The 23,029-nt window shown below is 38.4% G+C and overlaps 1 non-coding gene across 1 annotated transcript; it reads left to right on the top strand.

Moving 5' to 3' along the window:
* Nucleotides 1-6,718: 6,718 nt before the first annotated feature.
* On the top strand, nucleotides 6,719-6,793 carry Trnal-caa. Its single transcript has one exon. It is a non-coding gene; the product is annotated as a tRNA-Leu (tRNA).
* The last annotated feature ends 16,236 nt before the right edge of the window (nucleotides 6,794-23,029 follow it).

Genomic DNA, 23,029 nt, shown 5'->3' with positions numbered 1-23,029 from the left:
AGTGTTTTTGTTTTTACACTATGTATTATTTTTACAATTTCTGATTCATTAGTTGGAGTCAGGAATAAGCATTTTGTCACACATGGAATTTTTATTGTGTATATTTTGGAAATATTATTTTGAGTTATTAATTTGTCCACAACTTCAATATAGTGTTTGTTTAAAGTATTGCTGAGATTTTGTGCATCCCTTAGTTCCCTCCCATTTACCTCAAGTGTTCTATTATCAGTGTTTTCAACACCTACACCTTTCCTCTTTTCATTTATGAGAGACCATATGGTCTTAGTGGTATTTGTTGAGGTTGCTCTTTTATCAGTTTGGTGTATGTTTTCTTCTTTTCCCTATCCTTATTTTCTTGGGTTGGCCTTAACTGACACTTTTCATACATGCTTTTCACCTCTTCCCTCCCCCTTTTTACCTCTACTGTGACCCAATTTTTATTCTTCTTCTTATTTATTTCTCTAGGTACTAATGGACATGCCACATCCATGTAATGACCTAATGTTTTGCAGAATGATTCTCATCCTTTATCTAGATTTTCTGTTAAGTGTACTTCACTAAAATCTTCGTATTCCAATAGCCTTTGTAGCCTATCTATATTTGTTTGCTTTGTTTGTCTAAACTCTTTAAATATTTTTTTCTGGCTTTCCTATGTTGCCTGCTAATTCAACTACTACCCCATAGTGGTCTGGTATGGTCGTGTTTATGACCTGTACTCTCTGCCTGCTCTGTTGTACATTAGAGATCAAGTGATCTATTAATGTTTCTGTATTTTTATAGTATCTCGTGGGATTGTCCACTGCTAAATAAAGTCCATAAGATTTAATCAGATCTTGAAAACTTCTTATATAGCAGTTGTCATTTAGTGTGTCAATATTTAGGTCACCAGTTACAATTATATAGGAGAATTCTCTGCTAGCCTTGCCTAACAGTACTTCTAACTCTTTTAGAAATCCATTTATCTGACTGTTTGGTGATCTGTAGATACCTATTGTCACACATTTCTCCCCATAATATGTTGTCTGTATTGCTGCAGCTTCAAACAGCAAATAGTTGCAAATGGAACAACTCTGAGCAGAGCAATACTTTGTAACTTGGCCATAGCCACGGGTATGATGAAACATTCACTCAAGATATGCACAAATATTAGAAAGCCAATATAACATTATTGTAGAAATATTAAAAGAAAAGGAAAATGACAGTTAATACAAAGAAATGAAGTTAAGTGCTAATCCCAAAAGGTTATCTAATAGTATACTAAACCTCTTTTTTATGTAGAGCTTCAACTATAGTTTTGACAGAACACAGGCTACCATTGGTAAATAAACACACTGGAGAAAACATCACCTGCAGGACACATCAAACTGATATTGCATATCATTGCCTTTAGCCTTGAAAATGACCTCAGTTCTCTGAAGAAAAGAGGCTACAAGTTTCTTTGGTTATGAAATAGTCATATGAAGCCACTCACTGATCCTAGAAGCTACCAAATTGTGGGGACATCAATTACTATGTTTCACACACTGTTCCAAACAGCCTCAAACTTTGAAAGCAAGCAAAAATTTTGACTCATCAGACCGTACTACATCTGTCTATTCAGTCACTGTCCAGTTTCTGTGTCATTTGGCCCATTGAAAGCAGGTACCTTTATGTGCCAATGAGGGCACTGGACTTTTATCAGGTACTTGCTTCTAGAAGTCCGCTGCATACTGTTCCCTTCACAGATGTCACTTTGAAACTGGTTTAGATGGACTCACATTTACTGATGGTAGTAGTATCTATTAGGTTTGCAGTTGATCATTACTGACAAGTATGATACCCAGCAGTCACACTATTTTTGTAACAACTGTACTTAAAACCAGGCTGTGAGTGATACACTATCACTTTTAGACTTGTTTGGCAGTTCATGTTGATTGGTGAACTTCGTCCACAGTACCGGTATGTCCTTGGGTAAGTCCAAACACAACAGCTCCTTTCTGTCATTTTTTCAGGTCTCCAGTGACCCATCCTACTGTGCTGATGGGCATATACACACCACTTCCAACCCATGACTTGCATCGGCTGCAGAGGGTCACATGAGAGCTTGGTACCAGTTGCACACAGGCTACGCAACTCCAAAGTAACCCAAGTGCTCCTTTAAGGGATGACTAATATTTTGTTACGTGTGAATGTCATCAGTTTTATCACCTGACAAAATTACCTGGAGAGTAGCAGTCTGTGGAGAATTTTATGCTGGTTTTCAGCCAGATAGTATCAGTTGAGTATAACTGTAGTGTTTCTTTCAATTATTCAATACCTTAAATTTACTGGCTATTGGAAAATTAAAATTCTGAGTGGCTGATATTGTTTATCTTAGCTATCTTTGTAATGACACAATGACTTAAGATAATTCCACTACAGCATTTCTAATAGTTATGCCTACCTATGAGAATGGAGGTAAGCATATCATCCATAATAATGAGATTCACTAGTGTCATGCCTTCCTAAAATTTTTTGAAATGCTGGCAGGAATAGGGAAGTAACCCTTTATTTCCAAGCAGAAATACTTAGTGCCTTGCAGTTAGGATTTAGTGAAAGACTCATTTCTAAAAATCTGACAGTAAGTAGACACTGGGATTGATATAATCTCCTTGTTGGCATTTAGTGTGTCAGTGTCACCCTTGTTTTGTCTATAAAATTGTACCTGGGAAACTAAAATATTATGGCATTTAGAGAACATTTGTTGTATAAATAACAAATGGAGAAAATTAGCTAATTTGTCTACAGCAGACCATTAACCTTAATTGTTTGCTTGTTACAGTTGTTTTAGCATTGGTTCAGTTAGCTGAATTTTCTTTCTGAGTTATTAAGTGTGAAATTTAGAAAATTCAACTTATTTGCTAAGCATCAAATGTTTTTAAATATTAGTTGTGTCACAAGAATCATGGTGACTGCAAAGCTTATCATACAATCCATATGTACTTGTATGTGAGTGAGCTAAATGGTAGTTAAAATTAAACATGTGTTATTTGGAATTTACAGAAAAACAAACTGTCAGCAGATACTTTGGCAAGCTTCCTCCTTCTGGGATTGTGTGATTAAAGAAGCCATTGAAATTAGGGTCCAAAATGGCCTAACAAAGGTAGTGGCCTACAAGCTGAATCAGATGTGAAACCCTGCACTGAGCCTAGAAAAAGAAAAGTGTTCCCCTTCAGTGAGATCCACATCCAGCACTGATGGTGCAGACATTGGAGATAACAGACTGCAGCTGGGTGCCACTACCTCCTCCCCCCACCATCTACCATAGTGACTACACAGATAGTGACAGGAACAGAGTGATGCAGGGGTAATGGCCAGTTACATGGGACTCTAACAAGAGCAGAGCAGCAGTCATTAGGAACAACCTGAAGATGACAATGAGTCTGTTTGCCAGAGTATCATGGGAACTCTTGGTGGGACCACAGGCAGACACCCAAGAATTCCACAAGTGAGGAATGCCCCAAGAAAACCTCAGATCACAAGGAGCTAAGCATTTTTAACTGCTTGTTCACAATGTACATATTTGCTAATGAAATTTCTCATTAAACAAAAAAACATCGGTTTGAGAAGAATGTTAATGTCCACATCTACAACACAAGAACAAAAATTAACCAATATCACTCATTATTAAAGCTGTCAGTGTCTCAGAAAAGAAATCAAATCACTGGTACAAAAGTCTTTGACGATTTGCCCTGTAACATAAGATGTCAGACAGGTGTTATTGGTAGTGCGATCTACCATCTGAAAATGGGTTTGGTCTAGCTTTCCAAGCTATTCCATCCTGTGCAAGCCTCTTTATCTCTGCATACCACCACAGCCTATTACTTAAACATAATATTTAAAATTCAGAAAAGGGTGCTGAGGTGTCACAGTACAGCTGTTTTACAGTTCACAATAAATGTTCAAATATACCATCACCAACTTCAGTACATATGTGACTAGTATTATTGGAAGCAAAAGGTGATTGCCATTTAAACAGGTACAAAATCAACATATGTGGCATTGTTGCCAATGTGGAGATTGCAGACATACTGTATATGAAATGGGTACACATTTTCCACATGTAATGTCGTCTATAGAAAATCACCATGTGCTGGTAGTAGTACTATGCTGCACTGTTTCAGTAATGTGTTGCTGTTCTTGCAGAGGTTGTTGAACTTCATATTCAGAGGGAAAATGGGAACTCAGAAGAATACCTGTTTCACACAATGTGCTGAAACTCTGATAAACTTCTATGAACAGAAATTTGGTTTGTCAGATAGTGCCAATGGTATTCTTGGACTGCAGCAGGAGTACTACCACTGCATAAGCTGTAAAATACACTACATATATTTTTTCTTCATGAGAGCAGATTGCGCCATTTTAATCAGTGTATGTACAAAAACAGTTAACTGATTCTTCTCTCTGAGACACTCTCAATCCCTTGCACTACTTCGCTCACAACACACCATGGACACATGTGCGCACAACAGATTAGTTTAATGAGAGAAGGACATGCCAAACAAAGAGGTTGAAAGCAGTGAAATAGGATGAGCTAGAATAAAACATCAAAAAGGTTGAATTAGTAAGACAAATACGTGCATGCCACTAGCCCAAAACAAATATTCATTAAATGGTTCTATCTCGGAAACCATTCAGAAAAGCATAAATGTTATTTGAAGTTTCACGCTTCAAATGAGCATTTCTGTCATATCCTTGAATATTGACCATTCCTCCTGGAACACCTAGTGTTTATCAAAATATTATGGTAGTGAGAGCAAGTGATAAACACTTCCTAAATAAAGACATGCCTGACCACGAAACAAGAGGAAAGGAAAATTACTACACAAGGCAGTGAAATCTTAAACTGACAATGAATGCTCCAGATGAAGCTGGCAAAAGATTTCTTCACAAGCTACAAAACTCAATTAAGACAGAAAAGGAATTCAGATTTTTCAAAAATTATTTAAAAGTGTATGTCTCAGTAAAATGTGCATACAACATGTGTGAGTATTAAAATGAAACTAAATGTTAATGCTATATTGCAACAGAAACTATGTAATAACCTTTTATGTGACTATAAAGTATAATCCTATTTCCTTTTCTGTACATCTATTATGCATATGATGTATTTTTACATAAAATATGCAAAACCTTTTATCTGCCTATAAAATGTAATCCTGAATTCTTTATTGTCTTTAGTTTAATGTATCATGGTAAATGCAGTTTGATCACATATGTTACAACTGCCTTAGTCTGTCAGTCTACAAAATTGCATAGCATAACCATTACTCTCACCTGAAAATTATCAGTTAGACTCCATGGACAAACAATAAATAAATATCAATTTGAACCTGCTCACTACATTCAAGCCTTGGCCTTCATCAGTAGCTTTTACTCCTCCCCCCATATTGTATTGTATTGTATTGAACTGGGGACTAGAAACGACGGAGAGGCGTCGTCTCCACCGTAGCCCTCAGTGATTCACAACCCCACAACAGGCTACAGCAGTCCACTCATCCCACCGCCACCCCACACCGAACCCAGGGAATTGTGCGGTTTTGCCCCCAGTGAAACCCCCCCCCTCCCCCCCACACATGGGAACGTCACACACCAGACGAGTGTAACCGCAAATGTTTGCGTGGTAGAGTAGTTATGGGGTACACGTATGTGGAGACAGTGTTTGTGCAGAAATTGCTGGCATAGTGTAACTGAGGCTGAATAAAGGAAACCAACCCACATTCACTGGGGCAGATGGAAACCCCCCCCCCCCCCTGACTTACTTCCATTATGCAATTGACAATTCCATGATGCTGAGTAGATGTCCTACTAAGCAAACTCATCTTCTAGTAGAAGTACATCATAAATTTCTGTTTTTCATAATCCAATTTAGTACCTCCTCTTTTGTTATTTGATTTTCCTATCTAATCTTGAGCATTCTTCTTGAGCACCATATCCTTTCTCCCATTCCATATTCTCTTACTATGTTCATTTTGTGTCAATAAAAATGTACTGAAACTTACCAAAAGATAAAACCTTGGTCTTTCGTGGGCAAGTGCCTTACCATCTGTGCTATGGAAGCACAACGCACAGCCCATCCTCACAGCTTTGCATCCACCAGTACCTCATATCCTACCTCCCAAACTTCACAGAAGCCCTGCTATGATACTTGTAAGACTAGTATTCTTGGAAGGAAAGCAAAGCTCTTAAGTTTGAGTTTTGGTATGGCACACAGTTTTATTGCACCAGGAAGTAACATACCAGCACACACTCCACTGCAGAGTGACCATTTAATTCTGGAAACATCCCTGGGCTGTGGCTAAACCTTGTCTCCTCTTCCAAGTCTCTCAGGAGAACTTCTGTGAAGTTGAAAGGTAGGAGATAAGGTACTAGTGGAAGTAAAGCTGTGAGGGCGGGTCATGAGCTGTGCTTGGGTAGCTCAGCCAACAGAGCACTTACCTGCAAATGTCCCAATTCTGAGTCTTGGTCCAGCACACAGTATTAATCGGCCAGGGAACGTCATAACAGTGAATACTTCACTGCAGAGTGAAAATATCATTCTGGAAACATCCCCCAGGTTGTGGCTAAGTCATATCACCACAATAGCCTTCCTTCCAGGAGTGCTAGTCCTGCAAGTTTCACAGAAGAGCTTCTCTGAAAGTGGGAAGGAAGAAGAGGAGGCACTGGTGGAAGTAAAGCTTTAAGGACATGTCATGAGTCATGCCTGGGTAGCTCAGTTGGTAGAGCACTTGCCCTCAAAAAGCAAAGGTCCTGAGTTCAAATCTCGGTCTGGCAGGAAGTTTGGAATCATTGCACACTCTACTGCAGTGTGAACATTTCGTTCTGGAACCCTGTACTGACCTGACCAGAAACTGTGTTCTTCCTGCCACTACACTTCACTAATTCACACAGTATGTAACTTCAACCTATCCATTTCCCTTTCTAAACTCTCCAGTCTACCTACCTGATTAGGGGATGTAACATTCCACACTCTGACCTGTAAAAGTACAGTTTCATTATTCCTGATGACAACATCCTCTTGTATAGTCCCTGCCTGCAAATCCAACTGGAGAACTGTTTTTCCTCTGGAAATTTTACTCAAGAGGGTGCCATTATCATTTAGCAATTCAGCAGAGCAGCATGCTGTTGGGAAGAATAATTAGGGCTGTAGTTTTCCCTTGCTTTCAGCCATTTGCAGCACCAGCACAGTGAGGCTACATTACAACATCAAGCTGGTCAACCATCCACAGTGTTGCAACTACTGAAAAGGTTGCTGCCGCTCTTCAGCAAGCACAGGTTAGTCTGGCCTCTCCACAGATTCCCCACCATTATAGTTGCAACTGTGGTAAACCACTTGTGTCGCTTCCACAGCTCATTCATTCGGGAGAGGGGTTCAGATAGTTACCACAGTAAAATTTAAACCTTGCTTTACAATATTTCTTTTGGCCAATTTCTTCCATTCCATAAACAAATATTTATTAAAAACTTGTAGCCTGTGTAGCTAAATAAAATGAATTTGTTTATCATTATTTACATGAGTACTATTAAACTCTGGTAGTATGCTGTTAGTGATCTCTAAATGGCTAGAATGTAGCTACGCTCATAAACATATCATGAAAGCCTACATACTCCATAAAGATACATCATTTTCATTCAAAAGAGGTCTGCATAAAAGAAATAACACTTTCAGCAGTGTTGACTGTTAGGAGCTGAAACATACTCAGACATTATCTAGAAATTATCTGCCAACTGCTCAGAAATATGCTGTTTTATGTAATACTCAATTGCTTTGGAGAAAATAAGTACCCGTTAAAAAAAAGTCACCTGTTTTATAGAGGGAAATCAACGCAGTGTTTGTAAGACAGTCTGGAAAATGATCACTTAAATATCCAATTTATATGTGTGCAAAGCTGATACGATATTAAATCCATTATATTTCTAGCACAAAAGTTGACAGGCCATATATGTCACATGTGGAGCATCTGTTTCACCACTAATTTAATTTGATGTGGTTTATTAGCGTCCTTTGCATCACTTACATGATATAGGAATTGTCATAGTACTGGACAGAATATGCACAGCATGGCTCTACAAATTAATGCAATTAATATAAAATTAACATTTTACAAAAGTTTAGAAAATGACACAATGAAGCAAAATATTGGTCTTATACCATATATGCTCTCTGAACAAGTAGATAATGATTTGGCATAGATGCAGTACACTTTGAGAAACACATTTATCACATCAATTAGAGTTAAAACAGTAAACAAACAAAATAAGAAATTTACAGTGCAAACAGCATGATTGATGACAATAAAAAAAATACAAGTGTTTATTAGTGATTCAGGATTTCAAAATATTTCTCTGTGATATAAAAATAGTTACTTAATAATTAATTTTTTAATTGTGACTTAAAATTTCCCTCATCCCTAATTCCTTCCATAATGACTCACATGTTCTTAATGTTTTGTTTTTCTTGCTCATTTTACATGCAAATTCTTACTGATACATGTAGTGTACTTACGAAGTCTGAATTTATACAAACAACAATATAAGAGGAAGATAGGTTGCTTCTCACTGTAAAGATGACATGTTTAGTTGCAGACAGGCACAATGAAGACATGCTTAAACATTACCTTTCAGCCAAAACATTCCTCATAAAAGGAAACACACACACACATATTCATGTAATTATAGGCAAGCACACCTCACACACACTACTGCCACCTCTAGTGTATTTTCATCAACAATGTAGTACAATTTATTTGAAAGATACATTTTAGAGCCAATTTAAGATTCATTACAGTATTTTGTTTTTTATGCAATGTGCTAAGTTGTTCTGAAGTTTTCTCCCTGCATATAGAAGCCCATCTTGCCACAGTTTTGTTTTTGCATATTATTCACTACGCAGTTCCATTTTGTGTCATGTATTATGTTCAAGAACTGATTCATTTTTATACACTATCTGGTCTTCTGTGTTCATTATTTTCTTATTGAAATATGTAACTTCCAAAATATATAAGCAAGGTAGTAGTAGAAATTGCAGGTTCTTAAACAATAGCTTGCTTAAGCCTCTAGTACTTAGCATTCCCTATGGCCCTTACAGTTCATCTTGGGACAATAAAGCTACTTCTGCTGGCAGATGAGCTGCCACAAACAAAAATACCAAACTTTGACAGTGATCCCACCTGTGTATACTATACATTGTTTATCATTTGCTGTGTCATGCAGCTAGTGAGAATCTCATACAGGTCTCACACTCAGTAGCAGATGGTATTCAATCTTTTATTGATGATGTTGACATCCTTATCCCTCTTTAGATTTTCTCAGATTCACATTCCTAGAAATTTACTGAGGTTTACTGTTTCTGTTTACCAAATAGAATTATGGCAATGCCAATTATTACATGTACCATAGACAATTTCAGTGGGAATGTGATGCTACAACTATTTGGTGTAAGAATTCTAATGATCTTCCCTGTAATCTCCTCAGTATGTAAACAGGCTTGGACTAGGGGAGGAAGAGTTCTAGTGGTCCAGACTCATTCATCATGGTTAGATTCAAGGTGATTTCAGGTTGTTGGATTCATATTGATTAATTTTAATACAAAATTTGGCACGGATATACCACTGTTATAGACAGACAGAAGATTTACATGCTTCTTGAGAAGTCTGCATGTTCATCTGCATTTGTAATCTGCAAACCACTGTGAAGTGCATGGCAGAGGCATATCCTACTATACCAGTTGTTCGGACTTTTTCTCATTCCATTCATATATGGAGTGTTGAGAGAATGGTTGTTTGAATGCCTCTGTGAATGCAGTAGTTTATTAATCTAACCTGACTCTCATGATCTTTACAGGATCAATACATAGGGAGTTCTAATATATTCCTGACATTGTCATTTAAATCTGGATTTGAAACCTAGTAAAAGGCCCTTTTGGGATAGCTTACATCTGTTTTCAAGAGCCTGAAAGTGGGTAAGTAGACTTTTTGGGGTGATTTAGAACTGTCTTTGAGAGTCTGCCATTTTAGTTTCTTCAGCATCTCCTTGTCACTCTCAGATGGGTCAAACAAACCTGTGACCATTTATGCTGTCCTTCTGTGTATATGTTCAATACCCCTCCTAGTCCTGTGTGGTTGGCCTACATGTCTCACACTCTTGAGCAATTTTGTAGGATGGATTACACAAGTAATCTGTAAGCAATCACCTATGTATACTGATTCTGTTTTCCTAGCACTCTATCAATAAACCAATGTCTGTACATCTATAACCCACTACTAAGCCCATGTGATCACTGCATTTCATATCATTACAAAGTGTTACACCCCAGTATGACTTGTCCAGTTCCAACTGCAGCTCATTGATATTATAGTCATTGGATACTTTTTTTAGTGAAGTGGACAGTTTTAAATTTCTGAACATTTAAAGCAAGTTGCTAATCTTTTCATCACTTTAAAATCTTATCAAGATCTGATTGAATATTTGTGCAGCTTCTATCAGAAATTACTTCATTATAGATAAATGTATCATCTCCAAAAAGTGTGAAGTTATTATTAATATTGTCTATACAGGCATTAATACACAGCAAGGATCTCAGCAGAGTTCCCTATTGCACACCCAGAGTTACTTCTACATCTATCATTGACTCTCCATCTAATTTAACTGGCTGTGCTCTCCCTACCATGAAATTTTTAATCCAGTCACCCCATATAGTCATACTTTTGATAACAAGCATAGATATGGTTCTGAGTGAAATGCTTTTCAGAAATTGAGGAATACTGTATCTACCTGACTGCCTTGATCCATACCTTTCTGTATGTCATGTGAGAAAAGTGTGACTTAGGTAACACATGATCAATGTTTTCGGATTTCATGTCAGTTGGCATGGAGAAGGTCATTCTCTGCAAGATAGCTCGTTACATTTGAGATCACGAGTTCAGAATATTTTCTAAGATTCTACAAAAGAAATTGTATCAGTGATATACAGCAATGGATTTGTAGATCACATCTAATACACTTCTTGTAGACAGGTACCTGTGCTTTCTTCCGAGTACTGGATGTGGTGCTCTCAACAGCTCTATGAATGATTATAGTTGAAGGAGGGGCTAACTGAGCCACAAATTCAGGATGGACTCTGATAGGGGTTCCATCAAGTCCTGAATCTTTGTGTAATTTTAACAATTTCAGCAATATCACAACGCCATTGACATAGCAGTTACTTCACTCATCTTTTCAGTGATACAAGGATTAAACTGTGGCAATTCTCCTGGGTTTTCCTTTGTAAAGGAACAGTTGAAAACAGAGTCAAGAATTTCTACTTTCACTTTGCTGCCTTCAATTTCAATCCCTCTCACATGCACTCATGGCCTACGGTAGCACCTTTCACTACTGATCAAAATGCCCTCAGTTCTACTTAAATTTTGACTAAAGATCATCATGGAAGAGGTGTGAACCAGATCGTGCAGGAGAAATCAGGTGACAGGTACCAGGTCACAAGCTTTTTAAGCCCACTGCATATTTTAGCCAAGTGATAAATGATGTAGGATTATTGTGCAAGGTTTTTACAAATCAGGGTCACGTTGTGATAGTTGGTGAAGTGGGAGACTGTATTGATAATGATCAGAGCTACAATATTGAGTGTGACCTGGTAAAAATAGTGTCTGCAACGGACCATACAAATGTTGGCTTGGATCCTGTTTTCGTGCAGTATGATTGACCCCAATTGGACATCATCATCGGGAGGGTCAATATGGAGCTAGATCAGCTGCTTCAGGTAGCTACTTTGTCAGGCATAGGATTCCTATTGATGGTAATGGTAGGTGGGACTTCACAAGACATGGCCTGCATCTCAATAGGATAGGGGAGGGTAAATTCGCTGGGATAACAGCAAAATTTTTAAGAAGGGGGGAGGGGCATTGAAACTCATGGGAGTACCTATTTTTTAGACTAAGATCAGTTTCCAGTGATTCAACATTGAATGAAATTAAGCTTTATGAGAAGCTCAGACAGGCAGGTACTAGATATGTTAAAATATCACCAGATTCTTGTAAAAGTACAGTGAAAATAATATTAGTATGTCACAAGATTCCCATAAAAGCACAGTGAATAATAATGGTAGTCTATTGCGTCAGACTATCAGGGTATTACAAAACAAAGTAGATGAGTTTCTTGTCTGTTTAAAAGATTTAGAAACTGAGGTGGAACAAATGTACCATGCCTGTCTGAACATAGTCACAATTATGGCAAAGGTAAATGTAGGTGGATATAAGCTTTCAGCACATCTAAGCAGAGACACTGTGAAGAGAGGAAGAGTTGCCATATAAGTTAAAATTTATCACAGTGTGAAAAACTTAAAAAAAAAATTCTGTATACAGCAACATATAGAAGCGTGTGCATGTGACCTTAAACTACATAATAGTACTTATATAATTGTAGCTGTGTATAGGTCCCCACTGGGAAATTTTCAGCTATTTTTGATAAACTTGGATTCTTTGTCATGTTATCTGTCAGTGGTGATTTCAATGCTGATTTTCTGAAAGAGTCCAATACAAAGCTTGACCTAGAAGTACTACTTGGTTCTTTCAATTTGACATCACTTATTGATTATCCTACTCAGGTGGTACAAGAAAGCAGCACACTGATAGATGATGTTTTTATACATCAAGATAAATTTAATCAAATAAATACTTTCCCTGTTAAGAATGGTCTGTCTGTTCATGATGCATAGGTAGTTACAGTATAATACATCACACCATACAGTAATGCAAAACAGTCCTCCAAAATAATGCTTCAAGTAACAATTTAACAACTGCTAATTTTACAGAAAGATTGCAACTGTTAGACTGGGATAAGGTGTACAGGGAACTTGATGCTAATTTACATTTTACATATTTTATTATACCTTTGTGAATATATTTGAAAACAGTTTCCCTAAGAGAACAGTGAAATACATCTGGAAGAATCCATATAAAAAGCCATGGCTTACTAAGGCTCATAGCCTTCTAGATAAGATTAAGTAATGTGGTACAGGAATAAAAATACCTTGTCAACAGAAAATAAAAATATATCTTATAGCTAGGAGAAGTAATGATCCAGAAACAGTGAAACATTATAATAACTACGCACTGAACAAAGAAAAGTTATTAAAAAGTCCAGAAGTCTGTGCATCATGTCTAAGATTAGAACCTCTGATAATAAAATTTTCAAAAGAGTACTAAAAGCTTGTTCCCAGTAGATAAGTAGGATTCTCAGCCACATACGTTGTTATTTTTTTTTTTTGGGTCATCACCCTACTGACTGGTTTGATGCGGCCCGCCACAAATTCCTTTCCTGTGCTAACCTCTTCATCTCAGAGGAGCACTTGCAACCTACGTCCTCAATTATTTGCTTGACGTATTCCAATCTCTGTCTTCCTCTACAGTTTTTGCCCTCTACAGCTCCCTCTAGTACCATGGAAGTCATTCCCTCATGTCTTAGCAGATGTCCTATCATCCTGTCCCTTCTCCTTATCAGTCTTTTCCACATATTCCTTTCCTCTCCGATTCTGCGTAGAACCTCCTCATTCCTTACCTTATCAGTCCACCTAATTTTCAACATTCGTCTATAGCACCACATCTCAAATGCTTCGATTCTCTTCTGTTCCAGTTTTCCCACAGTCCACGTTTCACTACCATACAATGCGGTACTCCAGACGTACATCCTCAGAAATTTCTTCCTCAAATTAAGACCGGTATTTGATATTAGTAGACTTCTCTTGGCCAGAAATGCCTTTTTTGCCATAGCGAGTCTGCTTTTGATGTCCTCCTTGCTCCGTCCATCATTGGTTATTTTACTGCCTAGGTAGCAGAATTCCTTAACTTCATTGACTTCGTAACCATCAATCCTGATGTTAAGTTTCTCGCTGTTCTCATTTCTACTACTTCTCATTACCTTTGTCTTTCTCCGATTTACTCTCAAACCATACTGTGTACTCATTAGACTGTTCATTCCATTCAGCAGATCATTTAATTCTTCTTCACTTTCACTCAGGATAGCAATGTCATCAGCGAATCGTATCATTGATATCCTTTCACCTTGTATTTTAATTCCGCTCCTGAACCTTTCTTTTATTTCCATCATTGCTTCCTCGATGTACAGATTGAAGCACTTCGTTCTTGATCGTCCACTCTTATTATTCCCTCTTGGTTGTTGTACATATTGTATATGACCCGTCTGTCCCTATAGCTTACCCCTAATTTTTTCAGAATCTCGAACAGCTTGCAACATTTTATATTGTCGAATGCTTTTTCCAGGTCGACAAATCCTTTGAAAGTGTCTTGATTTTTCTTTAGCCTTGCTTCCATTATTAGCCGTAATGTCAGAATTGCCTCTCTCGTCCCTTTAGTTTTCCTAAAGCCGAACTGATCGTCACCTAGTGCATTCGCAATTTTCTTTTCCATTCTTCTGTATATTATTCTTGTAAGCAGCTTCGATGCATGAGCTGTTAAGCTGATTGTGCAATAATTCTCGCACTTGTCAGCTCTTGCCGTCTTCGGAATTGTGTGGATGCTGCTTTTCCGAAAGTCAGATGGTATATCGTCAGACTCATATATTCTACACACCAACGTGAATAGTCGTTCTGTTGCCATTTCCTCCAATGATTTTAGAAATTCTGATGGAATGTTATCTATCCCTTCTGCCTTGTTTGACCATAAGTCCTCCAAAGCTCTTTTAAACTCCGATTCTAATACTGGATACCCTATCTCTTCTAAATCGACTCCTGTTTCTTCTTCTATCACATCATACAAATCTTCACCCTCATAGAGGCTTTCAATGTATTCTTTCCACCTATCTGCTCTCTCCTCTGCATTTAACAGTGGAATTCCCGTTGCACTCTTAATGTTACCACCGTTGCTTTTAATGTCACCAAAGGTTGTTTTGTCTTTCCTGTATGCTGAGTCTGTCCTTTCGACAATCATATCTTTTTCGATGTCTTCACATTTTTCCTGCAGCCATTTCGTCTTAGCTTCCCTGCACTTCCTATTTATTTCATTCCTCAGTGACTTGTATTTCTGTATTCCTGATTTTGCCGGAACATGTTTGTACTTCCTCCTTTCATCAATCAACTGAAGTATTTCTTCTGCTACCTTCTATGTACCTATGTTTTCCTTCCCAACTTCTGTAATGGCCCTTTTTAGAGATGTCCATTCCTCTTCAACTGTACTGCCTACTGCGCTATTCCTTATTGCTGTATCTATAGCGTTAGAGAACTTCAAACGTATCTCGTCATTCCTTAGTACTTCCGTATCCCACTTCTTTGTGAATTGATTCTTCCTGACTAATGACTTGAATTCAGCCTACTCTTCATCACTACTATATTGTGATATGAGTTTATATCTGCTCCTGGGTACGCCTTACAATCCAGTATCTGATTTCGGAATCTCTGTCTGACCATGATGTAATCTAATTGAAATCTTCCCGTATCTCCCGGCCTTTTCCAAGTATACCTCCTCCTCTTGTGATTCTTGAACAGGGTATTCGCTATTACTAGCTGAAACTTGTTACAGAACTCAATTAGTCTTTCTCCTCTTTCATTCCTTGTCCCAAGCCCATATTCTCCTGTAACCTTTTCTCCTACTCCTTTCCCTACAACTGCATTCCAGTCGCCCATGACTATTAGATTTTCGTCCCCCTTTACATACTGCATTACCCTTTCAATATCCTCATACACTTTCTCTATCTGTTCATCTTCAGCTTGTGACGTCGGCATGTATACCTGAACTATCGTTATCGGTGTTGGTCTGTTGTCGATTCTGATTAGAACAACCCGGTCACTGAACTGTTCACAGTAACACACCCTCTGCCCTACCTTCCTATTCATAACGAATCCTACACCTGTTATACCATTTTCTGCTGCTGTTGATATTACCCGATACTCATCTGACCAGAAATCCTTGTCTTCCTTCCATTTCACTTCACTGACCCCTACTATATCTAGATTGAGCCTTTGCATTTCCCTTTTCAGATTTTCTAGTTTCCCTACCATGTTCAAGCTTCTGACATTCCATGCCCCGACTCATAGAACGTTATCCTTTCGTTGATTATTCAATCTTTTTCTTATGGTAACCTCCCCCTTGGCAGTCCCCTCCCGGAGATCCGAATGGGGGGCTATTTCGGAATCTTTTGCCAATGGAGAGATCATCATGACACTTCTTCAATTACAGGCCACATGTCCTATGGATACACGTTATGTGTCTTTAATGCCGTGGTTTCCATTGCCTTCTGCATCCTCATGTCGTTGATCATTGCTGATTCTTCCACCTTTAGGGGCAATTTCCCACCCCTACGACAAGAGGGTGCCCAGAACCTCTATCCGCTCCTCCGCCCTCTTTGACAAGGCCGTTGGCAGAATGAGGCTGACTTCTTATGCCGGAAGTCTTCGGCCGCCAATGCTGATTATTTATCAAAATTTAGGCAGTGGGGGGGGGGTGTCGAACCCGGGACCGAAGACGTTTTGATTATGAATCAAAGACGCTACCCCTAGACCACGGTAACATATGTAGTAGCTCACTGAAACAGGGCATTTTTCCAGATATACTGCAATATGCTATTGTTAAATCATTACATAAAAAAGGGGATAGGTGTGATACTAACTGCCAATGTCCAATCTCACTTCTGACAGCTTCATCCAAAATTCTCGAAAAAGTAATGTATTCAAGAATAGTAGGCCTACTACCAAAATGTCAGTGTGGTTTTCAGAAAGGCTTTTCAACAGAAAATGCTATATATGCTTTCACTGATCTAATATTATATGCTCTGATTAACCAAATATCACACATTGGGACATTTTGTAATCTCTCAAAGGCTTTTGACTGTGCAGAGCACGAAATTCTTCTAGATAAGCTTAAGTAATGTGGTATGAGTTGGACAGTGCACAATTGGTTTAATTCATATTTAACTGGAAGGTTGAAATCAACAGTATAGATAGCCTGAAAAAATCAGCATAATTCACTAACTGGGGAGGTATCAAGAATTGTGTTCCACAGGGTTCAGTCTTGGATCCCTTATGGTTCTTAATAGATATTTGTGGCGACTATTGACCAAGCCAGTATAACACTTTTGTTTGGCAAGCTCTTTGTGAGCAGTCTGTGTTCACATGCAAAATGGTAAACATGTACCGAGAATCAAGAGATGTGTATATCTGCAAATGTGCACTTCGGACCAATAAAATAGAGCTTTTCACATGTGGTATAGTTTACATAATTGGATCCAACAATCTGCGACACTAAACCCATACTGGAGACCCCAAATTTAATCGCGTGTGCTACAACGAACTCTCGTTCTGTTGAGCCGTACGCAATGGATTGCTTGCTGCCCGCTACACTGCACAGTTGTCAACTAGATTTTCCAACAGATGCTTTGGCATCCACCTTGTGTTCCCAATAGTTCGACGCAGTTTCCGAACACACCGGCTAGCTGTACTCAACAGGACAGTGCTTCTACATTCCCTTAGCCATGTGTGCCGAGCTTCAGGTATGAACAATAACTTTTCATGCTCTTCCTGTCCTAAATTTCTTGTCTGTTCCGACTAACTGAGTGCCGTTCACTCATTGCAACGTTCGTATCCAGCAGATAAAATAGTCCAAACCGTCCAGGATGCCCTCCTCCAGCTACAACGACTGGGAAAGGAGGTGGCTTTCTGCTGGGTTCCATGGTACATCGGCATTGCTGGGAATGAAAGGGCAGATCTTGCAGCCAAGGAGGCATGTCTCGATTCCCAAATATTTCAGTGTGCCATCCCCCTGCACACACTCATCTCGCTGTTGAGCTCATGAGTCGTGCGTCAGTGGGAGGATGAGTGGCTGGAAATGACTCACAATAAGCTCTGTTTAGTCAAGCCCACAATGAGTGTGTGGTGGACTTCCTTCCAGCCACATAGACAGGATGATGTTCTCCTCACTCGGCTTCAGATAGCCCACTGTCCTATGACACATAGCTTCCTGCTCTGGCGAAAGGACCCTCCAATGTGTGGTACTTGTGGCTTCCAGGTCACTGTGCGCCACGTTTTATTGGACTGCATTTTATTTTCTCACCAGCGGGCCACGGCTGACTTGCCAGCGGATCTGCCATTTCTGTGACTTGTCCAATGTTTTACCAAGATTTTAGGGAGAGGGTCTTAATTTGTTCACAGGGTGACTGGCTCGTCCACATTTTACGTAAGTGGCCAGCCAGTGACAATTTTCAGTGGCATCCTTGACGCTCTTTTCTCGTTTACCTTACGTTTTATTTTCTTATACAGCATTTTTCGTCTTTTCCAGTTTTCTTTTCGTGTATGCATCCATTTTACTAAATTTGTCCACATTCGTTTCTTTTAACGTGTGTCAGGGCACTGATGACTTCGACGTTGAGCTCCCGTAAGCCCCAAAAGACACACACACACACACACACACACACACACACACACACACACACACACACACACACACACACTGTAATATGTGACACAAATACAAAAAATTTGTGTCCCACAAATCAGTGCTCTTGCCTATCATTAATAAGTGGGATTCATCAATAAAGCATCAAATAAACAAGGAGCAGTAACATGTTTGATGAGAGTACAACATTTTGTTCTGTAAATTCTAGTGGTGTTTCCTTTAGCTATCTTATTTATTAAGACTCTCAAATGATCAATAGTTTTTATTACTGAGTACTATATGCACATCTAATAATGGCGTTTTCTCTTTCCCGATATCATTAATGACTTGTACAAAATTGTTTAATACCTATTGCTATTTTTGAGAGTACCATAAACTGGGGTGAATAGGGACAGTTTTGTGTTTCTTTTGTCACTTGTGAACAGTAAATAGCTTCTGTACTGAAGGTAATATTTTTATATTGTGTAACACTGATCATGCAATCCATGCCATATAATAAAAATCTGTTCTCCTTTTTCTTACACATGTATATATTTCATTTGTTTGTGTCCCTATTCCCCCCAATGTCGGGGTGAAAAGGGGCATGTATTTATTTATCACTGTGTTCCCTATCCAAATATCTGGTGGGCTGTATAGGGACATAATTTTTCTTTTTAAGACGAATTTCATGATATTTATTACATAAATGTAGCAGTACAAAGGAACTTTTGTTCATTTTAAACCCATCACTATAATTTTTACAATACAATTTACAATTATACACATAAGGGCTAGCAAAAAATCAGCAAATTGATTATCCAAAGAAATCAATCATTACATAAATGGGTTTGGTTTGAAGGTGTAACATCCTCTTCGCACAGTTGGTGTCTTCAAAACACCAAGAATATCAGCTTTTGAGAAAACACACTCATTGGGCACATCAGGAAAAACAAACACATCGGAGCACTTGTTCGATTGGCAAAGAAATGTTCCATTGTATTGTCTATTTTCTTTATCAATTTGAAGAACCTTTCCAATGAATACCTTCACACACTTATCATAAGAAAACTTGACCTTAACCCAGTCTCCTTCCTTTAAATTGTTTATCTCATCATCTGCAGTGGCTGCATCACCATTTTGCCCATCTTCCACAGAAGAGTGTGGGTCATCTGGAATGGTTTCTTCTTCTTCATCTGATAACTGTTCATGGTCATCTACATTAGTTTTCTGAAAGTCCACTAGAGTAACACTGCGACCGGCTGGGACATTCAGTCTCTTTTTCCGACCCCTTGTCTGCTCTGTGTCATCATTCCCATAACGCATTATTTTTTTAAATTCTGTCAGACTGTCTGTTGTAGAGGTTGGGGCAGCAGTTCCTTCATTTTCTTCATGTTCAATTGGCAAGTTGTCAAGTACTTTCTTCCAGTTAAGAGGAAATATACCTGTCTTTTGAAAACCAGATTGGATATTATCTTCCAATGCTTCTTCCATTAAATTTAATGTTTTCTTCAGAAGATATGGAATATACTTTTTCTCAAATGCTCTACATTTGTCATTTGCATTGGATTTATTATTCTCAAGAACTTTTCTCCAGCTTACCTTGAGTGGTCGGAATAGGGCAATATCTAATGTTTGTGTCAGATGCGTCAAATTTGCGGGAAGGAATACAAACGAGATGTTATGGTCCTCGCATAGTCTGATAACAAGTGGTGATAAGTGAGAACTTAAATTGTCACCTATCACGAGCTTCCTCCCCTCAAATCGCCGACAGTAAGGTATTATAACTCTCTGGAACCAGTCAAGGAAGCAATTTCCATCCATCCAGCCAGACTTACTGTGGTTATAAACGGCATTTGGTGGGCTGCCTCCAGTCCACAAGTCATACATATAAGCTGCTTTGTAGATTACATAGTGGGGTAACAGCATCCCAGAAGCAGATGCTGCAAACATGACAGATACACTGGACTTGCTTTGATTCATCACCCTCTCTGGGTATTTGCAATCTCTTTTAAAAATACGTTTTCGTCGGCCTGGGTCATCAGAGAGGGCAATCTCATCATAGTTTATTATCAGATGTGGTGGTACACTGGCTCCAGTACCTTCCACTGATGCTGTCAACTCATCAAAGTAAGTGCTGATAATTGTTGGGGACACTTGTGCTCGGCTCCTTTTAATATTTTGACACAATCGTTGGGAGAGTTTAGTTTTGTGTCTAGTGAGGAAGCCAAGTGCCCACTCATATCCAGGAATGTTATCTTTAAATTTAGCTACGTTCTTGCGTAATGGATATCCCCAATCTCCACAAACTGTAAGACATTCAACAAGTTCTTCTTCAAGATGATTAGGAAGGCAAGTCTGACCACCATTCTTCCTGAACTCAATATTCCCAGCTAGCGTGTCTCTTGATTTCTTCACATAACGTTGTAGGGCTGATTTAGAAATTTCAAATTTTTTTCTGCTTTTCTTATAGACATTCCACGAGCAACTGCCTGAACTGCCTGGATTATAATCTTTTCATCAACAGGACGATGTATGTTCGATCGAGGATCTCTTTTATATGTCCTAGGCATCGTGAAACACTGGAATGAGGTTAACATTGAGGTTAGGGTAACCAGTAAGTAAATGAAGTTGTTAAAAGTAAATTTTGTTTATCATCAAATTAAATATTTTTAAGTTAAATATGTCACCAGAACTACTTCCAGTATTTCTCGCCTTGTCCCTATTCACCCCAATATAGCTACACAAATGCTACTTGAAACAAACAAATTAAATGGTTGCTTTCAGAATGAAGATCACAAAACATTTATTATGTGTAAATACTCACAAAAATACACTGAACTGAGAATATAACTCCAACAACACGTCAATCCAGTCACTAGCTAGCATCAATCAACAGTTTAAGAGGTATAAGAATTTAATGCAGATTACCAGCAGATTAAAATGTTTGCCAACATGTCAAAAATAAAATCACGATTTTGGCGCCAAAGCATCTTGTAGACAACAGAATGGCCATCTTAACTGCACTCGTCCCAACACCCTAGACGAAAACACAAGTGAGAGGTTTCATATAATTCGATTTTCCCAGTTTTTGTCCCTATCTCACCCCCCCCCCCCCCTGTCCCTATTCACCCCAGTTTATGGTACTGACTTTTCATTTTTTAGACGTGAGATTTCCCTGTTGCATGCTCCTGCAGGTCAGTCTTATAGTCACACAGATATTTCCTATAAACACTGCAATAGATTTCTTCAAAACTGTTGGCATCCTTTGAACACTCTGTGAGCCAGCCTACAACACAATATTGTAAATATTTATTCGTATAATAGCTAACTATAATTAATAAGCATGCAATGCAATGGTAGAATAAATAAAAAATGTAGTACTTAATTCCTTTTGCTCAGTCCTTTGCTTCCCATTCTGGAAAATATTTGATAAAGCTCATTCTTGCATGAATCTGATAATGCACTAATTGTAACACATGCTCCACAATTCTTTCTCTACATGAGCACATACAAATGTTAACTGTTGTGTCATTTCAATAACAATAGGTTCCGACAACAAGAACTAGGGTTGAGTGTTGTTGCATCATGGAAGAATGCAATATCAGTGCAAGTAAGGAGAGAGCACCATTGTTTTGCTGGTAGAGTGTCAGTTTTTGTTACATCATGAAATAATACAAAATCAACCCTCAGGACAATGGGGAAATTATTGCATATTTAGCTGTGTAAGTTACCAACGATATCCTGAGAGGGAACATTTTCCATTCATTGTATTTACGTTAAAAAAATAAAAACATCTATTAAAGTCACCAACTAATTCTTTAATCCAGAATGAGATTTTCACTCTACAGCGGAGTGTGCGCTGATATGAAACTTCCTGGCAGATTAAAACTGTGTGCCCGACCGAGACTCGAACTTCTGTAAAGTTTGGAAGGTAGGAGACGAGGTACTGGCAGAAGTAAAGCTGTGAGTACCGGCCGTGAGTCGTGCTTCGGTAGCTCAGTTGGTAGAGCACTTGCCCGCGAAAGGCAAAGGTCCCGAGTTCGAGTCTCGGTCGGGCACACAGTTTTAATTCCTTTAATACTCACATTTAACCGCCAGCTGTCAGTAAGTTACACTGACTACTATTTTACAAAAAGATATCCAAGAATCATTTTGAGTAAGGATCTTTGGCTATTTATTTCGTAGCATATGCAAAGATCATGAAGAGACATCTACTTCCTTCGACCATAGATCTATGGTCGAAGTCTACTTCACATACTATAATCAATGCCACATTTCGATTGTTGGGTATATCTCTGCCACTAATGTCATGTATAATGCATGTGCTCACACTTCGTTGCTTGCAGATGAACTTTTAGCCATAAACAACACTATAAAGTTTTTGTAGCCTCCATGTTTTCCAGATATGGAATCATGTGCCTTTCTGTGTTCCTAAAAACAAAGAAAATCTTAATGCTTTTCAAGCATAGACACGATTAAAAACTCATTACTGAAAGAGCTAAAAGCTATTACAAAGATTGAGATCTAGAAGTGTTTTGGGTATTGGAAAAAGTTCTGGGACGTATCTAATAGGCATATATCTTAAAATGCACATTCTGGATCAGGTAACATTGATGAAGACGAAAGAATAAAAA

The sequence above is a fragment of the Schistocerca americana genome, chromosome 1 (assembly GCF_021461395.2).
Source record: "Schistocerca americana isolate TAMUIC-IGC-003095 chromosome 1, iqSchAmer2.1, whole genome shotgun sequence".
In the NCBI taxonomy this organism is placed as follows: domain Eukaryota; kingdom Metazoa; phylum Arthropoda; class Insecta; order Orthoptera; family Acrididae; genus Schistocerca; species Schistocerca americana.
This window is presented reverse-complemented; position numbering and strand designations above follow the sequence as displayed.